Genomic DNA, 15,577 nt, shown 5'->3' with positions numbered 1-15,577 from the left:
ATACCAGAAGTGACTCCATGTGATTATATCAAAATTCCCTCCAGAAGAGAATTGGAGTGGGCATCATTTGGGCCATCAAAATGTACATGCCATATAGTATAGTATATCCCAAAAATTTTCGGGTTTCCAGAGATCGATTATGTTCATTCTTGTCGCCTAAAACTATGCTATACATTGCAGAATTTTCTAATTGAAGCAATTATTTGTAAATGGATTTAAGCTTTCAATTGATCTAGACAATAAAATAAATTATATCCGAGCATAACAGAAGTGAACTCTTCGGGCTCCCAAAAGTAATCGTGTGCCAGAGCGCAATTATGACCTGCTAGTAGTTTCTTTATCGACAATAAGGAAAGTTTCATATAGCTGCACTGCTCTAATTCTTTATTTGCTTATTTGAAAACTGCTTCTAGTTGGTGTAGGTCTAGTTGAAAACTAAGTTGGCTTGATAAGATCTAGTTAGAGTACATTAATCTAACTTATTGTAGAACTGAAGTATGTCAAAAGTCTCTCGTGGCAAGCTAACAACAGTAATAATCAATTTTATTATAAATTTTTCAAAGCACTGATTTTTAACTTGTTGAAAAGCTTCCCTCTTCAACAAAAAATATGCAAATAATTCTTCAGTTTCTACTTGCTTGTATTAACATGACTTCGCTGTTCGTTTTTTGTTTACTGAAAGTTGTAGAATCTGTGTTGAATACAAAGTGTTTCTAACTCGAAGAGCTGAAAGACTCGTCGTAGGACAAACTTTCAGACATATTACCGCCTTCTTATTGCTTTCTTTCTACAAAGTCGCGTATTTTGTAGAAAACTTATGGTGTATCTTCACGCTGTTTCTATGCGACTTCACTTGGACTTAAACGCTATCAATCAACGCTGCTGGTAGATGCCAAGCCAAGTGACAGTTGATGGTTGGCCTGTCTGCGTATGAGCGAGAATGGGTGAGCCTGAGGGACTGTTCCTAAAAATTATGGTAAACACGTACAACTGAAGAGAATGCGGCGTGCGCAATGTGCAAGTATTTAGGCAAATTTACATATCTGTATGAGCATATAGAGATTTCATATAGGGCTGCGTATGTATACGAGTACATATGTATATATGTGTACATATATATTCGTCTGAAGGTATGTGCCATTACTACCACAGTAGCTGCTCCTAAGCATTCTAATTAGTTCTCTTGTGTTTCGAGGCGATATCCGCGCAATAATTACTAGCATTTGCGGCTTAAGCAAATAAATCAACCCATCACCGTGTGGTTATATATTATACATAATTACGTTTATATATTGTGTATATATACATATAAAAAATAACTATTTTTCATAGATATTTAAGCAGTCAACGCAGCTACTAATATATGCACATACAATTCCTTAGCGTACAAATATGCACACAAGTATTTATGTGAATCCATATTATTGTTGATTCCGAAGCAATAGACCTTTCTTGGAATCAGCATGAGCACTGACAGTATTTGTAAATTCTGTGGTTGCAGATAATTGTGAAATTGCACATCGAATTCTCATAAATTTTTTTTTGCACATTGTAAGGTTTATTGGTACAGTAGCAATTCGGTAATGTGAACTTATGTTTTGAAAAATGACGAATCAAGTTCGTCTTTATTGCATAGATTTGAACATATAATAGGATTTGGACAAATAATGTAATATAATAAAGTCTTATTGTGGGACATAAAATATGCGATCTTCAAAACAAATAATCAGATTATCAGACCAAAATGGTCACGTAAACCCTCTGTCATAGAAACTCATTGCAAATGTTGCCTACATTTTGGCGCATTTATAAAATGTAAAAATTAAAAAAATATACAAAGAAGAACTAGGAAACTTAGCACTAGGAGAATGTTGTATGCTTTTTGCTACGAATACTGGCGCTGTTCGAACTCCGTAGCTGAAATATTATAGTTTGAAGCCTTGACGACTTAAATAAATTACTCAGAAAGATTTTCCAAACAATTAGACCAGTGTTTGAAAATGGTAAACATTTAAACAAATTCATAGTAAGTTGAAATCTGTTGGAAACGAAAGAAAAAAAAAAAACAAAAAAGAAAAAAAAATAAAATATGGGCAATCTGAGGTCAAAAAGAGGAAGGAGGGGGACTTGGTTGAATTTTTAAGGGCTAAAAATGGTTTACCTAATAGAGACTATCACATAAAAGGAATGAAATCGAAGGATACAATCGCTCACTCCCCATATAACGGTACTGGTAAAACCATTAGACATTAAGTTTTACCACTGAGATAGTATGAGCGAGCTTTACAGCAGCCGGCATCAAAATTGGACAATGGGCGTAGCACCGCCCACTTTTAGGTAAAATCACATATCTCGGTATTTGCTCTACCGATTTCAACCAAATTTGCCACGTTACTTTTTTTGCTATGTCACAATGTGAAATTGAGCGACATCAGACTACAAAAACGCCAACTTTTCGTATAACGTAGTTGTAAATACCATTGTATTCTTTCCGTTACCAGTTTACAAATCAAGAAGCAATTAATATAATGGGATTAAACTTTGCACGATTAGTGCCTTCAAAGTGTGCCACCTTATGGCTAAATTGCTCAAATCGAACTCAAACTTTTCAAACTCCTAGGTATGGTTGTGTGGACCCAGTATTTAAAGTTCCCTTTTTATATATGGATCAATGTGTTGGAAGGATGATTAAAATTTGAAGAGAATCAATTTCAGAATGTGTTTGAAATGTTTGAATCGGGTCAATACTTCACTTAGCCCCCATATACATATATACAAATTTTCGAATTTCCAGGTGATTTTGTATCGCATAGATCGGTGCATATGTGAGTTATATTAATAAAATTGAGGGAGCTTATTTTTCTAATAACGGTCCATCTTTGTATTTTGAATAAATAAAATCGAGAGAAAACTTGCCCTACACCCCACATAACAAACAGCCTTTATGTAACTAAAGGTATTTCCCTGGTTTTTTTTAATCGTTGCCAGCTGCAAGCGTATGAAATCTTCCATGATACCCGAACTTAGCCCTATACTGTAGTAACTATAAAAATTGTCTTCAGTATATTTGAAATTTCCTTAAACTAACTCAAAATCAGAGTGGAATGCTATTATCTATAAATATGAATATAAACTATTTTCAATAGTTTGATTTCAGTTTTAAAATATTATATTATAAAAAATTTTAAATAAAAAGTTAGTTGTGTACAAAACGATATAAGCATATTGTGTAATAGCAACATTGTACAAATAAAAACAAAGGAGAACGGATGATTTCTACGTTGCCACTACGGGCTCAACTTCAAATTTTGTTCACTACGGGCGGTAACTAAGGAAGAACGCAGGGGCATGCGCTGTTTCTGCTATAAGTCTTGTAAACAGCATATACAAAAACAATAAAATAGTAAAAAATATTTTAAAAATTTTTAATTAATTTTGTAAACTGTATAATTAATTAAAAAATCCAACTAACACTAACATTTTCCTTTCGTTTCTTTGCAGCATTCGAAGATATCTTAAGACACCTGTAAACAAACACAGCGATATCTATTTGGGTGAGTAGTGACACAATTTATGGTCTTTTGATTTCATTTTTGCAATAAAAACCGTTTAGAGACGCCACGTAGGCGCTGTTATCAATGTATGTATGTATGTAATACATTGTGTAGGAAGTGGCGTCGTAAAAATCTTATTCATAATTTTTATATAATTCATAATGCAGTTGCTCCCCATTTATCAGCGAACAAATAAGAGCAAAGCTGAAATTTCTAGGCCTATCATAAAGTCATAAAATTGTGTAAATACAAATAAATTATGCGTTAATCATTTGTGCAACAACAAAATCGAAAAATATTGCGTATGTTTACATCTCGGCGACACAAATGCTTCCAAATGATAAGAGATATTAGCAGAATTGCTTTTATTGTGTTTATTTTGTAGGAGTGCCTAGGTTTTAGGTTGGCGTCTCTTAACACAGAAGGAAGTTCGCATATTTATGGCAGTTTGACTTTGTCTAAAGGGAGATATGATACACACTTTATCTTATATGAGTGTTGCGATTATTATACCCTTGTAAATAAACATTATTATGTAAGATAATCAAAATATAACGAAGTACAACAATATGGAATCTAAAACCATGATTCATGACCTCGGAATATGATTATGAAATGACTTAAAATAAAGAGACTGAAATAATGTTGACGTTGACAAATTTATTGTCTCCATATTTTTCATTAGTCATTCCTAAAAACCAACCAACTAATAATCCAATTCCCAAATAAACAAATCACTCTAGTGGCCTACAAGACGGCGCCTCTTATTGCTTAAGATTTTATACAAGTTCTTCAACTTCGAGTAGCAGCTTAAGGGCAATGTTCACCGTATGTATCGTTGCAACCATACCCTACTGTATAGTGACAATCAGTGTTTCAGAGAGTAAATCTCCCTATATGTAATAAATTTTAAATTTGTTTATAGCTATAGCAAAGTAATAATTTTTTCGATGAGGTTTACCGTTGAGGCTCAGGCGAAGGTAAGCTTGGAGTCTGGGTCTTTAAAAGGCATTGCCGTCGGAACCTTTCAGTGCGACACACCAAGCTTGCAGTATCTGAGTTCATTTCACTATTTCTCAGTCTAATTTCTAATAATACTTTGCCGAGTTGTCGAGCAAGACTTATATCGTACTTATTCTCCAATGAGTAGATGAGTGTTTGCTTTGTCCACTCAGCTAGTACGGGCTGTACAGTCCATGTTTCGACCGATCAACTTGAAAGTTCCACACAACCTTATTAGATATGAGCTCGGGCTATGATCAAGTGAATAACTTCTTTATGATAATTTTAGTACTTTTCTTTCTCACATTGAAACGACAAATTTTTCACAAAACACGGCTTTTATAGTCGCCATTGACTCAAAAATCTAAATTTTTTTGTAGTACCTCGATCTGTAGTAATCATAACCCTTTTGGTTTTTGGATTTAAGATATCCAGACATCTTTGGGAATCTTTGAAGCTTATTTGGTATTATTTATTCAGCGAATAGGCAAGATATAAGTCCATTTCAGATTCCTTTACCCTCTTAAAATAAATATAATAAATTCATTCGGAAAATATTCGCAGATAATATAATAAAGGGAAGTCAATTCGACGTTCCCTACTTTTTTGAAAGAAAAAATACAGAAACTTTAAATTAATGGAGAGTTTTTAATATCATTCGAAAGAATATTATTTGGAATTTTTATATAGTAGATTATCTTTTCAAATGTTGGCCGCGGCTACGTCTTAGCTGGTCCATCCGTTGAGTCCAATTTTCTATGATTCGTTGGAGCATTTCGATTGGTAATTGGTGAATGACACGAGTGATGTTTTGTGGCAAGGCCTGCATTAAAGCGGGATTGTCGGGATAGACTGTATTATTTACATAGAAACAGGAAAAAGTCTAACGGTGTGACATCGCACGATCTTGAAGGCAAATTGTCCAGCCCAATATATGAAATTATCTGCACACCGAAGTGTTCTCTCAATGAAGCCATTGATAGGAGCGAGGTGCGGTAAGTAGTGCCGTGTTGTTGAAATCAAATGTCGCCAAGATCACGGGCTTCAATTTTTAGCATCAAATCATTCTTTCTCATGGCGCGTTAACGGTCGCCCTTGGCAGTTACGTTCCCACCGGCATTATTTTTGAGGAAATATGGACCGATGATTCCACTGGCTACAAACCACAACAAATCATTGTTTTTTCTTAGACGAAATGGCAGATCTGGAATCTCTTCAGATTGCTCTTTGTCCCAAATGTGGCAATTTTCCTTTTTATTTAATATAACCATTGAGTCAGAAATGGGACTCACCGCTGAACAAAATTTGCCGCGAAAACGTCGGATCTTCTTCAAACTTTTCAAGAGCACGTAGAGCGAAGCGAGGTCGCTTTTGGAAGTCGAGCGGCTTGAGTTCTTGCACACGCTATCTTCTATACGCTTTCAATTTAAGATCTCGACGTAAAATGCGCAAAGTGGTTCCATACGTCGGTGCGAGTTGTTGCGTACGTCACCGATTCGACTCTCCACGGTTTACGTGTACACTTTCAGCTACGGTTGCTATATTTTCTGCCAATAACGAATGCCGGGTCGCAAGATGAGTAATGGAGTTGCGTATGGCAACATGTTGAACATAAATTGACCGATTCACGAACACTTTCTTTACGGAACGTGAATTTTCGTAATAAAGTTGAACGATTTGTAAACATTGTTCAGGCGTAAATCCTTAATGTGTCATCTATAGAAAGTTTTGATCAGCTTTGTTATGTAGCGTCATAAAAATTTTTCACACCACTGTATTCAAATTAAAATGTGCGAACTTTTTAAAGTCACTGTAGAAAAATAAAAAGTTGCAAAGTAAAGCGAAACAAAATGAACTGAAGCGAGGGAAATAATAAAAACTGAAACGAAATATTGCATTGCCACAAAAGCGCATAAAAAGTCAAGCTAAACGAACTGTAAAAAAATGACAATTTAACCGTTGACAGCTACAAACATACACACGCACACATACATACATTTACGCTGACGTCTGACAATGTAAAACACATAAAAAGAGTATGTAAATATAACTGTAAATGCAGCAAACCACCGCATTTCACATAACGCTATTTTGTAGCTTTGCTTTTATGCTTTATTTTAGTTTTTTTGTTCTTTTATTTTGTTACCGCGCTCCCAAAGTTTTAAACATTTTAATGCATGCCTTAAATTTACTTGTCAATTTAGAAAGTGCCCAGCTGACAGTTGGGGGTTTGACGGTTACTTGGGGCTACAGCGACTCACCACTCGGCTGTTTCACCGCAGCGCATGCGCCGCGCTTGGCCGTCCTACCTACCTGAGCTGTCAACTTGAGGCTTGACTCAGTTTATTTGATGGCTTGTCACTTTAATGTGGAAAAAAGTGCTTAACTCTTGCAGCCAATTGCYTTTGCCAARCTGTCGTTACTCGCGARCCGGGTGGGGAAAATGTACTTAAATATTGTGTGCGAGTCTCTTACATCTCTATTAAAATGTGTTCGCTTTTTTGTGACGAATATCTAAAGAAACGCTTCGCTTTCTCGCACTAAAGCGTTGTAAATGCAGTTAAATATGCAAATGACACTAAACCGTTTTACTAACTCGCCGTTTTAAAATTTAAGTCGCGCTTAGCAGAGCATAGCAATTAATCGAGGTATGCATGTGAGAAAAACTTGTAGTATTCGAAAAAGTTTTTATGCCCGAATACAAAAAGCTTGTGACAAGCGCTGAACAATAAATTAGACGAACAAAGTTATTGCAATCTCCACTTATTGTTTAAGAGCATATATATACACCGCTATTTGCAAGTATTTTTTGAAATCACGTAAAAAAAACTTAAAAAACTTGTTGAGCTTTAATTTCCCTAACATCTTGGTAAATAGACTCCAAACTGTCTGCAAACACTCTCTTGAGGACTTATATGTTTCAATAGTAACAATTTTCTGATCTTTCGAAAACCGAATTGTAAGATAAATTCATAGTCTGTAAGCTCCTATTTCCGAAAGTATAAGTCGGAAGAATATTCTGCTACATACAGGGTTTGTCCAGAAAGTAATAGGACTGGTTTTCTCCCGCCGTGACTGTACGTCGCCCAAAAAAGGGAAGAATGAGCAACTCCAAAGTGAAAATGATGCTAATTGCTTTTTCGGCATCAAAGATATCGTCCACCATGAATTTGTTCCTCCTGTACATGGAAGTCCTCAAGAAACTCGAACGAAGGGTCAATCGCGTCCGTCAAGACATCACAGTCGATTGGAAGTTGTATCACGACAACGCCCCGGCTCACATCGCCTTTCTTGTGAGCAGCTACCTCACCAAAGCCGGCATCACCAAGAAAACATTAAATATCCGTAGTTAGAACTCGGCTGCTGATTGGCGGTACAATTGCTAAATTACTTTATTTGCTAATTTTTGGAACAGTCCTGGAAGTTTTGGTAGATACATATATTTTTGCTTGATTTGTAATAAATAAAATAAATCTATGATGTTGGTAAAAATGAAAAATTTTAATTTTTCAAAAAATATTTTAATTTTTTTTTCAAAAAAATTTTTTTTTTTCACAAATATTTTATTAATTTTTCAAAAAATATTTTTTTTTTCAAAAATAAAATATAATAAAAAAAATTGAAAATTTAAACATATTGAAAATTTTTTTCAATTTTTTTTTTTGTTTTTGTCGCGGTTTTAATATGAATGCCAATTATTTATGATTTTAATGTTTTACTGCGACTGAAATTTTATTTTATGAGTTAAATTCAAATGTCTGTCAAATTAATGGACTTTAAACACACATTTGCTCATAAATTTCACTTTCAATCAAACAAACATTAACAAAATACATACTACATATGTACATATGTATGTATATTGCTAGCAGATATAATATAAATATATACTAGTTTATGACACTGCGCATGCGCGGCCGCGTATTTAAAATTGCATTCATCGATTCGTGCTTATAAGCTTATATATGTATAAGCATATCATACACATATGTGCATATATATAATATATGTGTAAGCTTTTTATAAGATATTACTGTTGTCGTGCCCGAATTATAAAAGCTTGCTAACAATATCACAATATATGTACATATGTCCATATGTATATGTCTACACTCTCATATAAAATTGAAAATCAAAACAAAGGCCGTAATCGGATATAAAGAGTTGAGTACATCAAAATGAAAATCGGATATAGGAAGCTAACAATAAACAACAACAGCGCGAGTGAAAGTTGTGTAAACAAACAAATTTAATGTAACAACAACAATAATAATTTTACCAACACAACTACGCACAGTCAGCTGATTGTTTGTCAGCTGTAAATGACAAGCGCGCGTTTGTAAGCCMAGCCGCTCATGGCTAACACACACACACTCGCACACATACATGCATACAAACATAAAGCCACGCCGTTGTCATCTTCATAATAATGGCACGACTCTTGTCATTGCCAGCGCTTTGTGTGTCACACTTTCTCAGGCATATGTACCAAATTTGTATATGTGTGGTATTTGTTAGTGTTGTTGTTATCTCAGCTTTTGTCGTACTTCGTTTCTAACGAATTTCAATTAAAACGCACTCAACGTGTTAAGTGTCGTATAAAAATAATCTGCTCAATTATCTTTTTATTAAAATAGAAATTAAATTACAGTTTAAATGTGTGTGTATGTATATATATATATTATATATATATTTATAAATTTACTTAAAAAATACCGGCCTGCTTGTTTATTTATATAAAATCCGAGTGGTACCGCTTACAGCTTGTAGCGTTTCTGGAGATTTTGCACTTAACACAATTGGCTTTCGAAAAATCGCGGCTAGAGTGCAATTTCTAACACTGATGCAAAATTCGTTAATCCCTCAATTACAATAAACAAAACACTATGACGACAAAAACATTATACTTATTAAAATAAAGACGAAAATTCGTGAACTTCTGTTATACTGAAGCTAGAATGCCCCCACAAATAAATAAGTTTCCTCACAAGAACTTGATTCCGATCGTTCAGTTTGTATGACAGCTATATGACATAGTGGCCCGATATCAGCGAATCCGCCAAATGAACAGCTTTTTTATTATTATTTTTTTGGTAAGAAAACGACGTTTGCATAATTTCAAATCGATACCTACGAAAAGAAAGGAACTAGTTCGCGTATTTACAGACAGGCAGACGGATATGGCCAAATCGACACGTCTCGGCATTGTAAGTTTATACATGACTTTAAAAAAAAACTAAACAAATGGTTTTTTCGGTAAAATTAATTTATTTTATTCAAATTAGTCTCCTTCTGCTTCAACACAGCTTTTTTCACGATACAAAATCATGTCGTTTAGCTCGTATGGCCGCTAGTATGCTGGTGCAAACCTTTTGAATGGCCTCTACGTCTGCAAAACGCTTTCCTTTCATGGGCAAATGCACTGCTCCGAAAAGTAAGAATTCGCACGGTAAAATGTGATTTTTGGTCAAATAATCGATCACAAGCGTCGATCGATGAGATGGATTCTGAGCAATTTTTGGTCCCCAGTCAATTTATGCAGAACAAACCGTGCACACACCTTTCTTTAGCCCAAAAGTTCGGTCAAAATCCATTTTCATGATTTCTGATTTTCGATGGAATTTCCGGTGTTCACGGATTTTGATTGACCCACATGTTGCACGACTTTGTACATATGTTTATATTATAGAGTCTCCGAAGTTTCCTTCTGGTTGTTATGAACTTCATGGCTTGTGCAGTGTAAAAATTCACTTATAAGTCAATGACTAAAGAACACTCGCTAAGGTAACGAACCTAATGTAAGACAAAAATTCCAAGTCGACTATTTTTTAACAGGCTAAGTGAAGCTGTTTAAAAAAGAAACGACTCCAACTATAGTATTTGAATATTTTCAAGCAATGACAGCAAAATCTGTTAAAACCAATTATGAAAAAAGGAGCAAACAACACTTAAATGTAAAGAGTGATCCATTTCGAAGCTCTCTACTTAAAAAAACATAGATACTTCATAACTTGCTATTGTTAGGTGTTCAGTTTTACGAATATTTTATTCAGCTAACAAATCCTAAACTAACGGTAACTTTTTGAATAAATACATCGTATTGAAAGTTAGCTAATCCGAAGCAAAAAAAAATAAAAAAATTAAAAATATTGCCCTAATTAATATTTTTTTTTTTTGGTAAAATTCGCATCGTATTTCGTAAGCGGTACTCTGCTCGGCGAGCTCTTCTTCGCGCCAAATCGAGTTACAGCATTTCTGTTTGCTCTGACTGCCTGCATTTATAATCATGAAATATTATTGTTTTCAAAAATTATGTAAATTTTTACTTTTTGTGCGTTTTGTAATCATATTCTGCATAAAAAATGTGAATTCGCTGCAGCTAAGTAAGCAAATCCAGCTTAGCAATATTTTTATAACTTTATTGTAAGGCAGTGGTTCCCATGTCAACTTTGTTGTGTTTTTATTTCTTATTTGTCATAAAGATTCATTTTATAACTAAATTAGGTGTTCATAAAAAGATGATAATTCGCATAAAAAGATGATAATTTTTTAATTCAGTTTTCAATGCGCATATAAAATCATTTTCAAAAATTTTTTTAATGTGGCAATGTTGTATATTAAAAATTCTGTTCTACTCAAAAAATTTTCTTAAATTTTTAATTTATCGAAAGAATCGAACCACATTCAAATTTAAAAGAAATGTTTAAATTTTTCGATATCTGGCAACTCTATTTGCGTACTCTTGTATTAAAATTTTTTATCTAACCAAAACATTTTTTTTTTTAATTTTAATGTAGCGAAAGGTGGCAACCCCAGTAAACATTTTTTCTTAAATTGTGTTTTTAAAGCAAATACTATTAGCGCATACTTATATATTTTTTTTTCATTATTTTAATTTTTTTATATGTGGCAACTCCACTCTCAAATACTTATATATATGCCCCAAATGAAGTTTTTCAGAATCCTTTCCAAAATATCTTCATAAAAAATTATCTCACTGCAAATATGCTGTAATATTTAAAATTTGTATGCGCAGCAAGTGGCAACACTATTTAAATATAAGTCTTAATTTAATAATTTCCCAATAGTATCTGAAGGACTCTTTTAAGCCACTGTCCGATATTATATGCATTATATTTTCCTATTTACAATTCCCGATAGTTGGCAACTCTACTATAAAATACGCATAAATTGAAGATTATATCAATACCTTTATTTTGATACCCATATTGTATAATTTTTTTTTTTTTTTTTTTTTGTTTTGCTTTGTTCGAAAATTTACCATCATAAAATCTCAAGACTTATCTTTGTACATACTATGAATCTATGAACCCGTTAATTATATATGTAACTGCTGAGATGGTAAAATTCAGTTTAGTCAAAAGCATTGCTTTCTACAAACTTATTAATTTGTTCAAATTCAAAGCAATCGACCTAATTCTGAACTTCATACCTCTTTCTATGAGTGAGTAAGAGTTATAGTGGTTACATGACCTCAAAGAAGTTTTTTTTCTAATAATACAGTCTGCAAATTTCTATCAACCCTTTAGAGATTTATATAACTAATCACATAATTGCAATTCGCAGTGCGGACAATTCGCTCTCAGTCTGGCATTTTGAAGGTTATGCCCTTAAGTTCCTACAGCAATCTGCACGATTGGTGCGCCCTTCAATTAATTCTAGCCGCCAATCAAGCATCTCCAATCGCTCCCACTTATTTTCGAGTTATTTTCCCTTTTCCCTCAGCTCAGTGCGCAGGCAGCACTTATCAATTGATATTAATAATCTTTGCTTGGATTGGCGCAAACGGTGTCTGGTGAGTGTACAAGGTGTAATGCCTTGCAACATTGTTGCCAACAAGCGTCAGGCCTGTGGATGCCAAGATACAGTGGAAAGAAGCATTGCCTGCTTTGTTTTTTCTGTATCTCGCTTTTGTTCCTCAGCAAATACGAACTGTGTTTGCCCAACTAAATTGTTGGTTGGCTATCTTGCAACATTGTTGCAAGTCCAATACAATTAATTGTAATGAACTGCTGAAGGCTGCTACTTTGAAATCACAACAAATTTTATGTTGCAATGAGAGTAAACCACCTGGATAGTTCATTACAATAACTTAACTCACAGGTTGCTGGTTCGATTATGAGGGTGAAGTATGAAATTTACGAGTTTTGTAAAATGGCTTCGTAATTAGTTGTGCAAAAATTAATTTCTATCAATTTATATAAGAAAGAAAGGTACAAAAATTGTATTCTGTGTAAAAAGCAATATTTTTTTAGTTGCTTACTAAGCCTAGTGACCATCCACTCAGACGGGTCGGTGCTCCCGTATCCTCCTGTGTTCTACTACAGGGGCACCATCGCTGCATTCGCTGTCGCAAAAGCCTTTTGGCTCAAGATAGATCGCAAGAGATCTAATGATCTCTTTACCCTCACTAAGGATAGCCTATCTTTAGTTGTGGGACTTTTAACAAGCCATTGCCCTATTGTCGTCTTTGCAGTAAGCTTGAGAAGCTTACCACACACCGCCTGCAGAATCTGTATGAAGATGAGGTGGAAACAACTCAATACCTCCTTCTTGCCTGTCCCGCGCTTCGGAGGCGAAAACTTAAGCGCATACCTTCAGACATCCCACCGATCTGGCGGGAGTGAATACTAAACGTTTTGCTAATTTATAAGTTCGAACACAGGAGTTTTTCTTTTCCAGGGCTTCACAAAGGACTACGTATAATATGATAAGTTATATACTTTTCCACCTGACAGCCAATGCAATCAAATTACATAAGGAATATATTCTGCCATTACAACAGTAGTGTCGTAATTCCTTCAAATATTGTTTGGTCTTTTCGATGGATCTCCTAATATCTGCCCTCTGATTTCTACCGATGGAAGGAGCCAAAACTTATAATATGCTTTGAAAGAGTCTACCATTTATGAGCCTTTATTCTAAAACTTATTAAAATATTGACACTAGCTACAAAGGTTTCAGATCACGAGCCTGGGTTTCATTAAATAATTTGATAGATTAACTTTTCCTTATATTTAAACTAGCGTTTTATATATAAAATTTCTTATTTTCTTAGCGAAAGGATCTTTAAAAAACTTTTTTTCTATACACATTAACCACATAAATGTGAGTTTTATGGAGAATGTTAGTGCCAAATCGAAACAGGAAATAAATTGACCCATTTAGTTTATATTTACTCTAAGTCCTTCTTGTGGTGCTAAGACTTACATGTAGTAAAATTTCAACCCACTAAAATAATTATACACTCTACAGAGTCTCCACGGTGGAGACACTAATAGTATAGGTATTTATAAATGATCAGCCTGACGAGCTAAGCCATCTGTCCACCTGCATATACGCGAACTATTCCTTCAGTTTTTAAGACATTGCTCTGAAATTTTACACTTTTCCTTCAGATATTTTCACGAAAATTAACTTGCCTTATTTTTTAAGATAAGATTACAGTTTCTGGAGAATTTTCAGGATCCGAATACTATATTATACAAAAAGAACGATCAGTATGAAGTTCTTGTATAGAAAAGTAAGTTTAAGTAAGTAAAGTTTACTTCACAAGATATCTTATGAAATTCTGCATCGTCTTAGTCAAAAATCTTAGTTCCCTTATTCCAAAACAAAATTCTTCCGTATTTCTAAAATGTTTTACTTGGGTGTAGTACCGCTGAGTCTTAGTCACGCGCTCAGTTCACTCTTTGCCACCAGCCGTCGAGGCGACCCTCTTCGAATAAAAAAAAAAAAAAGGAAAAAAAGCAAGTCAAAGCATAAATCTCAGTTTGGCAGCACATAAGTTTACATACACACACGCTTATGAATATCGGAAGAGCCAAAAGGAATAATCAGTATTTTGGTTTCAAATAAATTTGATTAGCTTAAGTGCAGCATGAAATTTAGTAATGTGGAATTTACATTTCCTGAATGCAGGCATTGTCATTTCTTTTTTATTACTTTTTGCATTTCTTTACTTTCTCCACTTAGCAGCACAGCGTATATGTATGAATATAAAAGATAAACATGGATTTCGGCATAAGCATAAATATGCATACATATACATATATATTTATATACATACATATGTATGTGTGTATGTATGTATATAAAGACGCTGCTGTTGAACTTTCCGCATTAGCCTTTGGATTATACTTATTTACATATGAGTATGTATGTATGTGTATCTGTGTGGTACTCACATGTTAATATAGCATGCATATATGTATGTATGTACATATGCACCGCATGTTAGCCGTGTTTGCAGAAGCTATGCACGTATTTATGCTAATTTTGCTTGTCGCTGAAGTGCGAGAGACAAATGACTGACATTGACTTGCATACGAAATTCAGTTTTTTTTCGCTCTTTTCCACACCGCCACCGTCGGCGTCCGCGCCTGCGCCTGCGCCAGCACCAGCCAGTTGAAAGCTATCATTACCGCCGACAAGTCGGTAGAGAGTTGAGAGTTAGTGCAGTCTTGCTTGTTGTTTTTGTTCCATTTTCTTTTTGACTCCAGCATTGTGGCGTAGCTCAACAATTGGCAGTCAAGTTAACGCCAAATAAAAAAGTGCGAAGCATGAAAGAGTTGATTGTTGAGACCAAGTCTGCAGTGAGTCATTTTTGGCGAAGCGATCTTTTCACCGCATTCGCTTTATTTAATTCTCTACTTCGTTTTTGCGAATTTCGATTTGTATATTTTCTACAGCGTTTTCAGTGCGCGCGCTATTTTTGAAGGTCAACTTCATAAAATACACCGCCTTTTCTCTCGTTGTTTTGCTGAAGACAACATAAAAATTAGTGCCTATAAAAATCTCAACTTTAATTAATTTCTCACTTAATTAATCACGAAATTTATCGCCAGCAGTCGGTGTATGCAATTTCATGAGCAGATGTGGTGTACTTACATGCATACATTAGGGTGAATATTTTTTTTTTGGAATTATTATTTTTTATACATTTGTATATTTGTATATATAGAAAAAAAAAAATACTTTGCGACATAAATGACTTAAAT

The 15,577-nt window shown here is 34.3% G+C and overlaps 1 protein-coding gene across 2 annotated transcripts in view; it reads left to right on the top strand.

Annotated features, from left to right (window-relative positions):
- Positions 1-15,577, top strand: part of LOC108972126 (MICAL-like protein 1) — a 139,908-nt gene that overhangs the window by 25,513 nt on the left and 98,818 nt on the right. For both annotated transcript variants that reach the window (XM_018938723.1, XM_018938653.1), the window contains exon 2: positions 3,502-3,554. The gene's annotated coding sequence lies outside the window, so the exon portion shown is untranslated. The remainder of the gene's footprint in view (positions 1-3,501; positions 3,555-15,577) is intronic.

This window comes from Bactrocera latifrons, unplaced genomic scaffold, assembly GCF_001853355.1.
Source record: "Bactrocera latifrons isolate USDA-ARS-PBARC rearing strain unplaced genomic scaffold, ASM185335v1 scaffold_0, whole genome shotgun sequence".
NCBI lineage: Eukaryota > Metazoa > Arthropoda > Insecta > Diptera > Tephritidae > Bactrocera > Bactrocera latifrons.
Note: the sequence above shows the minus strand (reverse complement) of the source record. Positions and strands in the feature narration are given on the sequence as shown.